The following is a 13,105-nucleotide window of genomic DNA, read 5'->3' as shown; positions in this document are numbered from 1 at the left end:
CGCTGAAATCTATATTTTTCTGTGTATACTAAAATATGGGTGGTATAAAAGTGTCAGTACAGAAAAGAACAATATTCCTAACTTTTTGTTGTGGCTCTACAGAAAATATATTAACACTCACTAAAAACTCACTCCACTTTTAAAAGGACTTAGGAAGATTGGTTAAGATAATTTATATATTTCTTAATTTAAAACAAAACAAAACAAGTTTTTCCCAAGCAAATAGCTGCAAAGGCAGCAGCTTCCAAAAGTTGATCATTGCCATCTAGTGGCAGAACCAGGTAAGAGGTAATCCTTCAGAGCAAGAGCGAGAGCAAGAGCGAGAGAGAGCGAGAGGGAGGAGAGCGAGAGCCAGAGCCAGAGCCAGAAGGAGCGAGTGAGCGAGCGAGACAGAGGTTCTTAAAATGTATGTTTACTTCCAAATGAGACTTTATTAAGTGTTCAATGGGACAAACATATAAAAATACTACTGAACTAAAAGTTTCTCTTTAATGATATGATAAATAATAAGGAATCAGATGTGTTTAAGACCTAGGCAATAAATGAAAGATATGAGTAGGTAGCACGAAAAGGTAAGTGAGACCTCAGATGAAGAGTTGCTGATCAACTTAACATTAGTAGAAAATGTGTCTTTAGTGTCAAGATGTACTTAAGATTATTTGGGGAAAAATGAAATGAAAAAGTAATATCTGTTTCTCTGTTTCCTTACAGGGGAAGCTGGTCAATACTGAAGTGAATTTTCGGGACATGGTTTTTAAGCTGAAAAAAGGAGAGGTTATTGAGCCAACCACTGAGATTTTATGAAAGTGTATAATATTCTCACTGCAGATACTAAGTTATGTGTTTAAAAAATATCCTTTTAAAAATGTTCATGAAATATCTTACCTTGAAGAAAGGGAATGGACTGGATGGAGTTCTGTCTCTTCTCAGGACTTAATTGTATTAAAAGCCAAGCACAACTCCTTCATGATTCATCTTTTTTGGTTTAGAGATAATATGCCTGTTTGACCCAGCTGAAAGTGTGCCTTTTTCCTGGGACTTCAATTAACTTTACAAAACAGTCTCTTCAGGGAAAAATCTAGGCAAAAGGATTAATTTAGCTAACAATACTATAATACAAAAATCTCAGTAGGAGCTTCTGACCTAGCCTAGAGACTCTACCAATTCAAATGCTGGGCTGATAAAAGAGCACTCTTCACAGTCCGGGAGATAAGGACAAAAGCCATCACATTAGACCCAATTGCTCTTAGAAGGATTCAAAAGAATCCAAAATAGTCTTCATGTCTAAAAATGCCACATTTCCTCCTAGAGCCTCGGACCTGAAAGGGCACATGAGGTTGATATATTGGCTTGCAATTTTCTCAGCTGGTTGAGAAAGCTTTCATGCAGTCTAAATGAGCTATGAGCAAAGGAGAGAGCCATTTTTGCTTCCACCACTCACAGAAAACATTAGGATTTTATGAAACAGCTATGAGCAAGAAGCCACACAGCTTCTCTTGCCCCTAATCTTAGCCATGATGGATTTTCTTGCTGTCTCTGAAACAGAGAAGCAGGTCTGATTTCATTCCTGTTCTATATTGTACTGAAAACTCTCCGCAGTGAGGCACCTTCTTCCTTTCTTACCATTTATTCAACATGACCAGCAATGTGTGGAATGATAATGATAAACTTATCCAAGTTTTTTTCCATTTCTGATACTAAGGATTTTCTCACCTTTAAGAAGCTATTTTCTCCATGCTATCCTTGCATTATTCCCAGGAATTGAAGTAGAAATGAGAATGACATGGTTATAGTTACTCAACAAATGTTTCCTTAAAGGTTATGTAATTAGCACATACTTAACTAAATCATGACTATTAACTTTCTAAGTAAACTTACATTTCTACTGAGTTCTAGGCCTAGACACAGGCACACACATGTGTACACACAAGAACACACATATACATGCTTGAATACACAGTGCTATGACACATGTGAACTCACTCATGTATGTATAAGCACAAAGTGTCCACACAGAAGATGTTTGCCTTAATATAATTCTGTTCATTCTGATTTATCAATTGAATGTCCTAAGAGCATGTTCATAACAATAAAAATCATGATTTATGTTATTCATCTTATCAATCATTTGTCGAGAGGCAATTTTCACTTTAAGAATGACTGTCCAAGCTCTGAAGGAAGAGACTCAAATGAAGATTAAAAGAAAGGGTCATGCTAACTTTAAATACTATGGACTATTAAATTTTATGAAATTCTCATACCAAGTTGTGGATTCCAATTATTTATTTTACCATAATTTAACTATGTGTTTTCTATATGTTGGCAACTGTATGGAAATCTTGATTTGATTAATTGAAATTAATTGTTACTGCTCAAGAATATCTCCATTTCATTTGGTAACTAATTTTAACTTGTCAACATGCCACTCATTTATGTTTACACTTTCTGATATTTTACTTCATCTAACTTCAGATTTAGTTAGTTACTTTTTATTTAATTCATTAAATAACGAATTAGTTTATTTGGTATAGGGTCTCAGGACAAAGCTTGGACTCATAGTGATCCTCCTGTCTCAGCCTTCCCAGTACTGGGATTACAAGCATGTGCCACCATGCTTGATTTTGATGGCCGGCACAGCACACTGGCCTGGCTTGCAGTACTAGGGATTGAACCTGGGTCCTTATGCTTGCCAGTCAGGCACTTAGACTTCCAAGCTATCTCCCCAGCCCGTTGGTTACTCTCAACTCTTAGTCATTTCTTCCCTATCATCTATCCATTAAAAACAAGATCTTAACATCCCATGATTTTCCTGTTTAGTTCAAAATGTATATCAGATACAATTATAACTTTTAGGGATTAATTAACATAGCTTCTATATAATTTTTATTCTTATAATCTTGTCGAAAATATGCTTATCCATAAGGATACTGCCATCAAGTACCATGAAGTAAAACAAAGTATGGCTATTTATATTAATCATTTTTCAAAAAGCTTAACTTTATTTTACATGTTAAAATAAGCATGCATATTGCTGAATATATATTTCTTTTCCAACTAATTGTTTGAGCATATACTGTCTTACCTGATACAACTGTGAAAGCCATGAAATCAAGTTCTCAGAAATAGTGCCCATTAGAAGGTGTCATCTTTCTTCCCAAGGACAGCATCCATTCTGACAGGGTTCCAACTAGAGTTCGTATTCAGTTCCCTCACTCAATTCCCAAACATGTCAGTATACAGAGTCTGTCAGGATTTCCTGTCTTATTTCCTCTTATTTGCTGCACTTCTTTTTATTAAAGTCCAAATTTCATACATAACCACAGCTGCTGTTCACCAGTATTTTGATATCCATGTACACTTAATCTCCTACAGAGCCAAACTCTATATTAGTTCAGTTCTTAGTCTTAGCCTCCAAATTCTTATCTAGGCTAACTTCATTGTTGTGATCTTCACCTAGGCCTAACTGTGGCAAGCAAGTGGCCTTGGATAGTAGTTCTTCTGCAATTCTTTGTGGTTGGCTCTTTGTACCATTTATTACTTAGCCTTTGTCCCTCTGCTTTGCCACCAGAGAACCTCTACTTTTATGAAAAAGTAAAAGTGATCACATGAAATTGCCAGCAACGTCCTCTATCAGGTACAAATCCATCAATTTGTGTCTCAATGTGAAAAAGATATTTTTGAGTGAGGGTCTCATTGTACAATCAAATTTGGCTTCAAACTTGTGATCCTCTCATCTCAGCCTCTCAAGTGCTGGGTTGTCAGTTGTGTACCACCGTGCTAGGGCTGCATTTAATTTTTTTCTCTTCTTCTCTCAAAATAGTGCCAAGCATTGACATTTGCATTGATTTGCACCATTTCCAAGCATTTTTAGAGGGGCTGGTTGGGTATACCTTCTCTTCCTCACTTGGTAGTTCCACATAGAAAGATTGCTTATATGTCCTTTGGAGTCACAAGTCTTCACCTTGTTTTTTAGTCCTACTGATGGCTAATCAAGAAATAGGGGCAAGATATTCAATCTCTGCAAATCTGTAGTAATAGGAATAGTAATAACAAATACCACTTAGGTTCAGGGTGAAAAGCAAAGAAAGGTGACTGATAAAGCAAACACCTGGCTTGAACACTTTTGATAGTTTTATTATACTGTGCTTGTCTTTGGGACTCAAATAAGCCTATTTCATTGAGACTGTAAGAAGACAGCAATTTCCTTTCAATCAATGCCACTTTTTCTTTTTCAGTCTATTTTTTCATTTCTACTGCACTAGAAAATTACTGAGGAGAGGTCTTCTTTCTGAGATCAAATGAGTTCAGGCATACTCAGGGTGGTAGAGCTGTAGACTGTTCTTCTGCTTTTATCTCTACACCGCCTCCCAGCCTACTCCTGTGACATTGACATTCCCCATTTCAACGGAAGTCCTCTGAAAAGTCACCAGCAACTGGTCCCTGTTGAAAGACCCTTATCTTAGTTGTTCTCTGGGTAGAACTTAGCAACATTGGACATGAAATCCTTTCTTATCCAATCCCTCTCATGGCAGCATTGGGCCCTTTTCCCCATAGAACATAGAGCATGTGGTTGGCATACAAGGTAATGGCCAGCAAAAATTGTGTTCATTAGCCACAGACTGATGAATGCAAGTCTCTTTGTCAAGGGGCCAGATAGCTCAGCAGATTAAAGCACCTCCTTAGGCAGACTCAGTCCCCTGCTTCCCATGCCAGCCCCACACCCAGGGTGCGCTAAACCAGCCATTGAGACTGGGCGTTGTGGCGTGCGTCTATAATCTCAGCACTTGGGAGGCTGAAAATAGGAGTATCACTACAAGTCTGATCTGTGTAGTGAGACCCTGAACACCCTGTACTAAATACAAATAAAAAACAAAAAAAGGGAAAGAAAGCATGTCAGAGCCCCCATTGCTGTCTGCAAAGCTTTCAGTCCTTTTCTTATTCACTTCCTTCAGGAAACAGCTGGAGCCCTGAATTCCATGTAAGGCTGCTGATTTCAGTTCCCAGGATGAGGTGGTGTCCACAGCAGTCTTTAAAGGATTCCCTATGTTTAGGATGTCCTAGAAGAATGGGGAAGCCCTTTGGTGTACAGCACGGAGTTTTCGTAGCTGTTGCACTTGGTCAGAAACAGGGATCAGATATAGCAAGATTCTTCCATAAAGGCTCACATTACACTATTTTGCAAAGTTTCAAATCCGCCTGTCATTATCCATAAATTACGCCTGTGCATTATAATTATTTAATCTACATTTCTTGTTAAACATCTAAATTATGTCACTTCACCAATTTACAGGAATTATGTGATTAGGGTTAATTATCCTAAATAGCTGAACACAATTAAAAAATCATATATGGAGCATGTGTCATATAGAGTATTTTAATGTTATTTTCTCTTAACTTACTATCCTTGGTCTCGATCCTGATGGGTTCAGTCTGGTTTGGTTTGAACGGGACCAGGGAATTTCTAGCTTTCAAGTGGCCTCTGACTCAGGTCCACCTACAGTAATTCGCTCTTTACCTTGAGCCGGATTTCAGGGAGTTTCTACACACTGAGTCCCCTGTAGCTCATACCAGTTTTCTGCTGTTTTGCACCGCTTGCAGCACCCCACAGGTCTGTGTAAGGCCGTGACTCAGAAGTTTAGCTAGAAATTTCTCTGTAAAAGACCCCCTCCCCGTTCTAAAGCGCGGGCAGGCTACTGTCTCCCGCCTTGAGTGGTGGGGCAGCCCTGTGGTGTGTAAACGCTCCGGAGCCCGGATCGCTTGTTCAGATTTCTGGTTTATTAAAAACCGCTCGTTCTCTTAATCACACGTATTCTCTTTCTACAAAATGTGCTTGACGCTGATGCGCACCAAGTGTGAATAATAATAATAGTGAGTCTCTATTGTCAATTTGCATACATAATAAGTAGATACAACTCTTTGGGGGACTCAAGATTAAACAATCTTACCTCATAGGACCCAATCAACACGTTGCCCACAATTTGGAAAGGAGTATCTTGACTTTGTAAGTTTAATGTTCACCTTTGTAAAGCATGCATTTCCTCACGGCAGATGGACAGGAGTTCTGTTTGGACTGTGTAGTATGCTGCCTGCTTGATTAGTGGAGAATTTGTAGCACACAGATGTGGATATGATTAGCCCCTCCTCTTTTAGTCACAACTCAGGGGTTCTCCTACTTACCTGATGAGCTCATCTACACTACGGCCTCAGGTGCATTTGTAATAAAGCCTGGAGATTATTTGCCAGAATCCCGAGACCTGAATGGAAAGCGATTCTAAAAACATCTGTGTGCCGTTAGCCGCGGCTGCCTTCTGCGTGTCAGAAAAGCAGGCAGAACAACTGGTCCAGGGGCGCAGGCGCGGAGCAGGCGGGGCGGCCAGCCCAAGGCGCAGGCTGAGTTTTCTGGGGGTTCAGAGCTCTCGCGCACCCACCGGCTAAAGCCCTGCCAGGTGCGAGCGCACCCCGCCCGCCCGCCTGAGCGCTAGACGTGCCCTGACCGCAGGAACCTGCCCTGCTGCCCTGCACATCTACCTGGCGTTCCTCCCTCAGGCTCCCCTGTGGCTTGTCTCACCTTGCTACGCTCCCCTCCCTGAACTTAACTCTGATGTTAGGGTGTGGTTTAAACGGAGAGTTCTTAATATGGCTTTACTTTTTGTACCTCATTTTTAAATTTTTCTGCTGGATGGTAAGACCAAGATAAAGCAAGACCTATATAACAAGAAGTGTAACTTCGGTATCTGACAAGGTCAGTCAAACCCCCTCAGGATTTACCCTGAAACCCCGTACTGCAGTTTGCAGATCCTTTGTCAGTGTCAGCCGTCTGGATTAGTCACTGTTATTGCCTGACCAGTTTTCTCTCTGTGAAAGCCTGAGAGAATGTTTTCTCTCTAAGTAACTCTCCTTAGGCGCATTATACATCATCGATCACTTTCCTCTGTGGCCCACTAATCTCCTTAATCAGAAAATTTGGGATATCACTGAGTTATAGGATGTCTTGAGTTGTAAAAGGCTCAAGTCAACAACTTCTGACACTGCCAGTCCTATGGATAACCCACTACTGTTATGGACTACTGGATTATTTTGCTGAATTCACACACCTACAATATTTAAATGGTAATGGAATACCCATCTCTGACAAAATTAAACAACAAAAAAAGGGACTATAAATGAAGGACCATTTTGTATCTGTATATACAAAATAGGATAGATATACAGCTACTTTCTCTTAATTCAATGAGAAGAAAGATTTGTACTAATAGTGTTCGGACAGGATATCATGTCTGCACCTTGTACTATGAATAACCACGATGAAGACAACAATATGCAATGTATGAATTATTGTAACTGTTCTACTAACCTTTTTTTTTTTTTCCAGAACCAGGTATTGAGCCAGGCTCTTGCACTTGCCAGGCAATACTAACCTGTTATGAAACTGTCTCATTGCTATTTGTTTCTCAATAAAATTAATAAAAAATAATAATAAACTGAGTGTTCTGATTTGTGTGGCTTCTATCCACTTCCACTGTTACTGTTTTTCCAAAATGACTTTAAATACAGGTAGGACTCCCCTTTTAGGGATTTACATAACTGCAATAGACTAAAATGTTGATTATATTTTGATGTTATAAAAAGATTCATGGCTTTGAAAAGACTTAGTAGCTAGGAATTAAGCAATATCTGCTTTCTTATGTATTTTGATCTTGATTTAATAAATGTCTAATGCAGACAAACTTTGCAAGAAATATCTACTATACATTACCAATGAATTCACATGATAACATTGAGGTTTTGCAGCCCATGGTATAATCTAAACCAGAAAAAATACATGAGCAAATCTTGTTTTCTGCCTGCATACTCAAAATAAACTCAAAAAGTCTTAAATTAGCAGCACAGGTTAACTTGTATATATGAGAGAGTTGTAAAACAATTAAGAAAGATACTGCCTATTTTCTTTTTTCTTGAAAATATGGCAAGCTGTCAACCATCTGCTAATCCATAATCACACAAAAATATTGATCCCTCATGTAGAAATAGTAAAATATGAAAACAATTGAAATAAGTTTCATGTGTGAAATCCCTTAGGCCCACTTATAAGTTCAATTTCCCTTACACATTTTGGGAAAAACCCACAGTTGTTTTCACTCAACATCATGCTTCCAGTCTAATTCTCTGTAAATCATAATACAGAGCAGACCCTGCACTGGGCTTATCAAAATATCCATAGAAAAGAAGTCACCAGAAGCGGCTTTTCTCTCTCCTGACTGCTCTTGCCCTGAGTTGAGATAATTCTGATAAAGATGGTTGAAGAGAACACTATACCTTACCACAAACACTGTGAAATTCCTATTATTCTGTTTAGTGAAATTCTGTATCATTTTAATTTTTTTCTCTTTTAATTTTTTTGTACTCTGTTAGAAATTTTAAAAATAATAATGTTTATTTATTTATGTATTTATTTGTGAAACAAGGACTTGCTGTGCAGCTGAGGCTGGCCCTGTGCTCACTCTTACAGTCCCCAGGCTGGTCTCAAACTCTCAGCGATCCTTCTGTCTCAACCTCCTGAGTGCTAGGGTTACAGGTGTCTGACACCATGCTCAGTTCTGAACAAGATGGCTTAGATAATTCTCTGTTTTGATTTTACCAAAAACAGTGGAAAACACATCTGTATGTTGTCTGTTACATTGGTTTGCCCTCTGTGGGTCAAAAAGCAAACTTCTCAGTCTTTTACTGAGTTTTACAGAACCAATATATGAGCATTTTCGAAGTCATACATTCTTGCCAATTGTGAGCAGCTTCTTTCTTTCATTTTTAATTTTTTTTAAAGAGGGTACAAAGTAGTATTAAAACAGGAAAAATACAAATAATACAGAATTTCACTAAACAAAACATGAATTTTACAGTAATTGCTGTATTGCATCATGTTGTCTTCAAATTAGCTGTTCCTATCGCCAAATAAATGTATGCAAAACAGGAAGAAGAAAGAAAAAAATATATAAGAAAGTAATGAGCAAAAAAGGAAAAAGAGTTGAAAAAAAAGACAAAACAAATTATGAGTTAACTGCTTCTTTCCAGAGACCAGCAGAGATCGGCAGTACAATTGCTCAAATGATTCTGTAAGCAGGTTCTTTTGTATCTATATTTGAGGGGACTGCTCTAATTTTTCATCTATTTCCAACTGTCTGTCATCACAGAGATGAAAGGCCAGTGCCACAAGGAAATGTACATTGCTTATTTTTGTTAAATATGTTCAAGTAAAACTGATATCTTAAAAGATAACTCAAAAATTATTTTAGTTTTCATGCTTTTACAAATAGTTGCTAAACTTGAAAATTAGACAAAATTTTTGGTTAAAATATGAAGAAAAATTTTAAGAATAAAGAAAAGTACAGTGACATATATATATATATATATATATATGTATGTATATATATATTTTGTATTTTAGGGAAGGGTCTACAAGGTGTTCGTGGTCTCACTATTAGATCAGACTCATAGCGATCTGCCTGCTTACAGCCTCCCAAGAGCTGGGATTACAGTTGGGTGTCACCACGCCCAGTCTCAGTTGCAGCCTCAGTGTTCCCTAGGGGCGGGGTTGACAAGCCAGGCTCAGGGATCGAACCTCTTTCCCTTGAGCCTGCTTGCAGGTGCTTTAATCCACTGAGCTATTTGGCTGGCCCTTTTAATATTTGAAAGTATATAAATTTGAGTCTTGCACTTTTCATGATCTACATTTACTTTAAATAAAAGCAATTATGAAACTCTGTTGATGCACTTTTTTTAAGTTCTTCTTTGAATAATAAGTAACTTAAAATTGAATTTTAAAACCTATATTGCCTCGTTTTATCCTCTCAAAATCCTATGAATGGATGAAACAATTTTAATATAACATCTTCCAACCCTGAAACAAAAATTCAGTGGATTCAGTTATCATTCTAAGCTCTTTTTACTCTAGTATAGATATTATAGTTTGTGTATATTTGTCCCCTCAAAGCCTCATGCAGTCATTGAGATGCAGTTCTACAGTTTGATGAATTCATGATGCAAGGCTGGGATTATGGGTCTGAGTATTGCTGGGATTATGGGTCTCTGGAAACTTTTTTTTTTTTTTTCAGAAACAGGGATTGAACTCAGGCCCTTGCACTTGCCAGGCAAGGGATTGTGGTAGGAGTACTGTTGAGATTATGGATTTGAGTACTATCCTCAGTCTGGGACAGACAACCTAAATGTAACACAAGAGAGACAGACTCGTTCTCTGTTGCCATGGTTGCTGCTGCTCCTGTCCTTTTGCTCTTATTGTTCTGCTGTCTTCTGTCCCCACGAAAGTTGCCCTCTGCCATGTGCCAGTCTGCCTTGGAACCAGGTGAGCATGGACTGAACCCTCAAGTAACTGTGAGCTAAGTAAACCTTTATTTCCTTCATTTGCGGTGCCGGGTATTTGTTCAAGCAAAGAGAGAAGAGTAACGGAGAGAGTAGACTAGTACAACTACTGCGGAAATCATTGTGGAAATACCTTAAGAATCGAGTATGAGAGCTTCCATCCCACCCAGGTATTCCCCTTCTGCGTATTTTTACGAAACAATTGAAAACGTTATACCACAGTAGTACATGTTCACACATGTTTACAGCAGCACAATTTGTCTTAGCTAAATCTTGGAAATAACTTAAATACTCATTAATTTAGGAATACATAAAAAAGGATGTGGCACTTTTATTCAATGAAGTATTACTCAGCTACAAAAAAAGATAAAGTTGAGGCTTTTGTAGGTGAACGGATACCACGAGGGGCCATACTCATAAGTGAAATAAACCAGATCCACATGTGTAAACCTTGTCTTGTTTTCTTAGTGTAAGAAACTGAAAGAGTAAACAAGAGTCAAAAGGCAAAGAGTCATTGGGAAAGTGTAAGACATTGTTCTGAAGGGAAGAACAACTGGAATGTAGGAATGCAGAAAAGAAAGAAAGGAAAAAATATATATGCACATAAGGTAGATAAGATAATTGCACTACTGATTTCTATTGGTTTATTGAAAGGAACAGTTAATACCTAATTGATCCATTTTGCATGCCTGTATCTGGTAATCTAAGAAACTCCATTGAAGATGATAATATGTTATATAATAACCAATGTTAATTTCCTATCATTTTGATTTGAAATTCTGTTGTCATTTTCTTTAAGATAAAAAAGTTACAATCCCAAGATGGATATCCAGGCCTTTCATTTACACTACAGTGAAGCATTTCTATTTTCAGCAGGATTTTATACTGTGTATGGCAGAGAAATAAACAATCAACATCCAAGATTTATCTTCTGGAAACATATTTGAATACCATTTGCAGAAGTTGGAACTCATTCAGAGTCTGTAGTGAGTGTAAGTGAACACATTCTTTAGAAAACTAGAGCTGTGTATAATAAATGTAGACACTATGTAGATAGGATTTCACTTATTTAGAAATGGAAAATGATGCACATGAGAAATAGAGTACATAAGGTAAAGCAGATCTTTGAAAGTAAATATAAATCAGGCCGAGGAAATTTTTAATTACTACTTTGGTACAGAACACAAAAGGCACACAAGTGCATACAATAAAAAATCAGTCTGTTTCAGGAATATGAAGTATAAAATAGAGCACTGAGAATTGAGAAAGTAGGTGAAAACAGAATGATGCAGTTTGAAACTCTAAGGACAAAATGATTGTATCTCTTCTACCCCCTGAGTGCATATGTATGTTGAAATTTGAACATGTGTCCCTTGTCCCCTCTCTCTCACCAACACACACCCACTTTCCACTCCCCCCCAACACCGCACATTCACACCCTTCCAGATAGCAGTTTTCTACAAGTCAGGATGAAAGCCTTTGCCAGAAGCAAAATGTGGCAACATCCTGGTCTTGAACTCTTCATCTTTCAAAACTATGAGGAAAGGCATTTCTGTTTATCAAAGAGTTAGTCACTGTTTAGCTCACTCAATCTGAGTGATTTTATCAAAGCAGGACAAGCCTATTTAAAAGAGGTTGTACTTAATATTTACCTTTTTTGACTGATTTCTTCATGTTCATCTTACTATATGTATGTATATAGTTGTAATAAGTAGTTGTAATAAGAAGCAAAGCTGATAATGTCTAATTAAGTTTTCCTCATATTTAATGTATCACATTTTATTTATAAAATATAAAATGTTTTATATGTAATCTGTATCTTACATCTAATCCAATGTATAAGTAGTCAATGAACTGTGAGTTGCAACTGTTGTACAACACTTGGACCATTGCCTTCTTAAATCTGCACATTTTAAGCAGGACAGAGTTATAGCTGAGCACATTTCTCAGTGTCCTACCTGACAAGCATGCTTAGACAGGAATCTGTAACATCCTGTAGTCTGTAGGTACACAGAGAACTGGAGCTCTGCAGAAAACATTAAGTAACTCATCAAATACTGCACTGAAACTATGCCATTCTACTAAGATTATGACTGACTATCATTAGCATTTGCCATGGGCTAGCCTCCAGTTTATTTGATAAAGCCTTCTGAAGTGAATTTCCGCACCTAATATATTCTAGATGCTGAATAAATTAACTTACTCTTGGGATATACTTAGATATTAAGCCAAGAGGGGCACAGTATTCTTAGGATACTTTAGTTCAATAAAAGCTCCCAATTGCAAAATTTACCATTCTGTGGCAGTTATATGGATTTAAAATATCTCTTAGGGAGTTTTAGATCTATAAACTGATCAATTGATTCTCCTTCCCATTTATGCTGTTTTCTCTCATGTACCATGTGCATCTGCAGGTTTAATTGGCTTTTTATATCATATTGACTTTTTAATAGGGACCATCATTCTTTTTTTTATTTAGTAATTGTATGACATGTTTCTATTACAAGCAAAGCAGATCAATTAGCTGTTGTAGAGTCCCTAGAAGAGTGCTGGAAAGAGGAAGGGCTTCCAAAATAGTGGAACAAGAGAGAAAGCAACCATCATGGAAACTACTTTTAGTGATAAATCAAGAATCCTTTTTCTTTAGTGCACAGAGGCTGATATTACAGCTCAATTTGTCACCCAATTGCAATAAGAGTTTCAAATATATCTGCCCTTTGTGTGACATGTA

Source organism: Octodon degus, unplaced genomic scaffold (genome assembly GCF_000260255.1).
Source record: "Octodon degus isolate 3935 unplaced genomic scaffold, OctDeg1.0 scaffold00066, whole genome shotgun sequence".
Lineage (NCBI taxonomy): Eukaryota > Metazoa > Chordata > Mammalia > Rodentia > Octodontidae > Octodon > Octodon degus.
Note: the sequence above shows the minus strand (reverse complement) of the source record.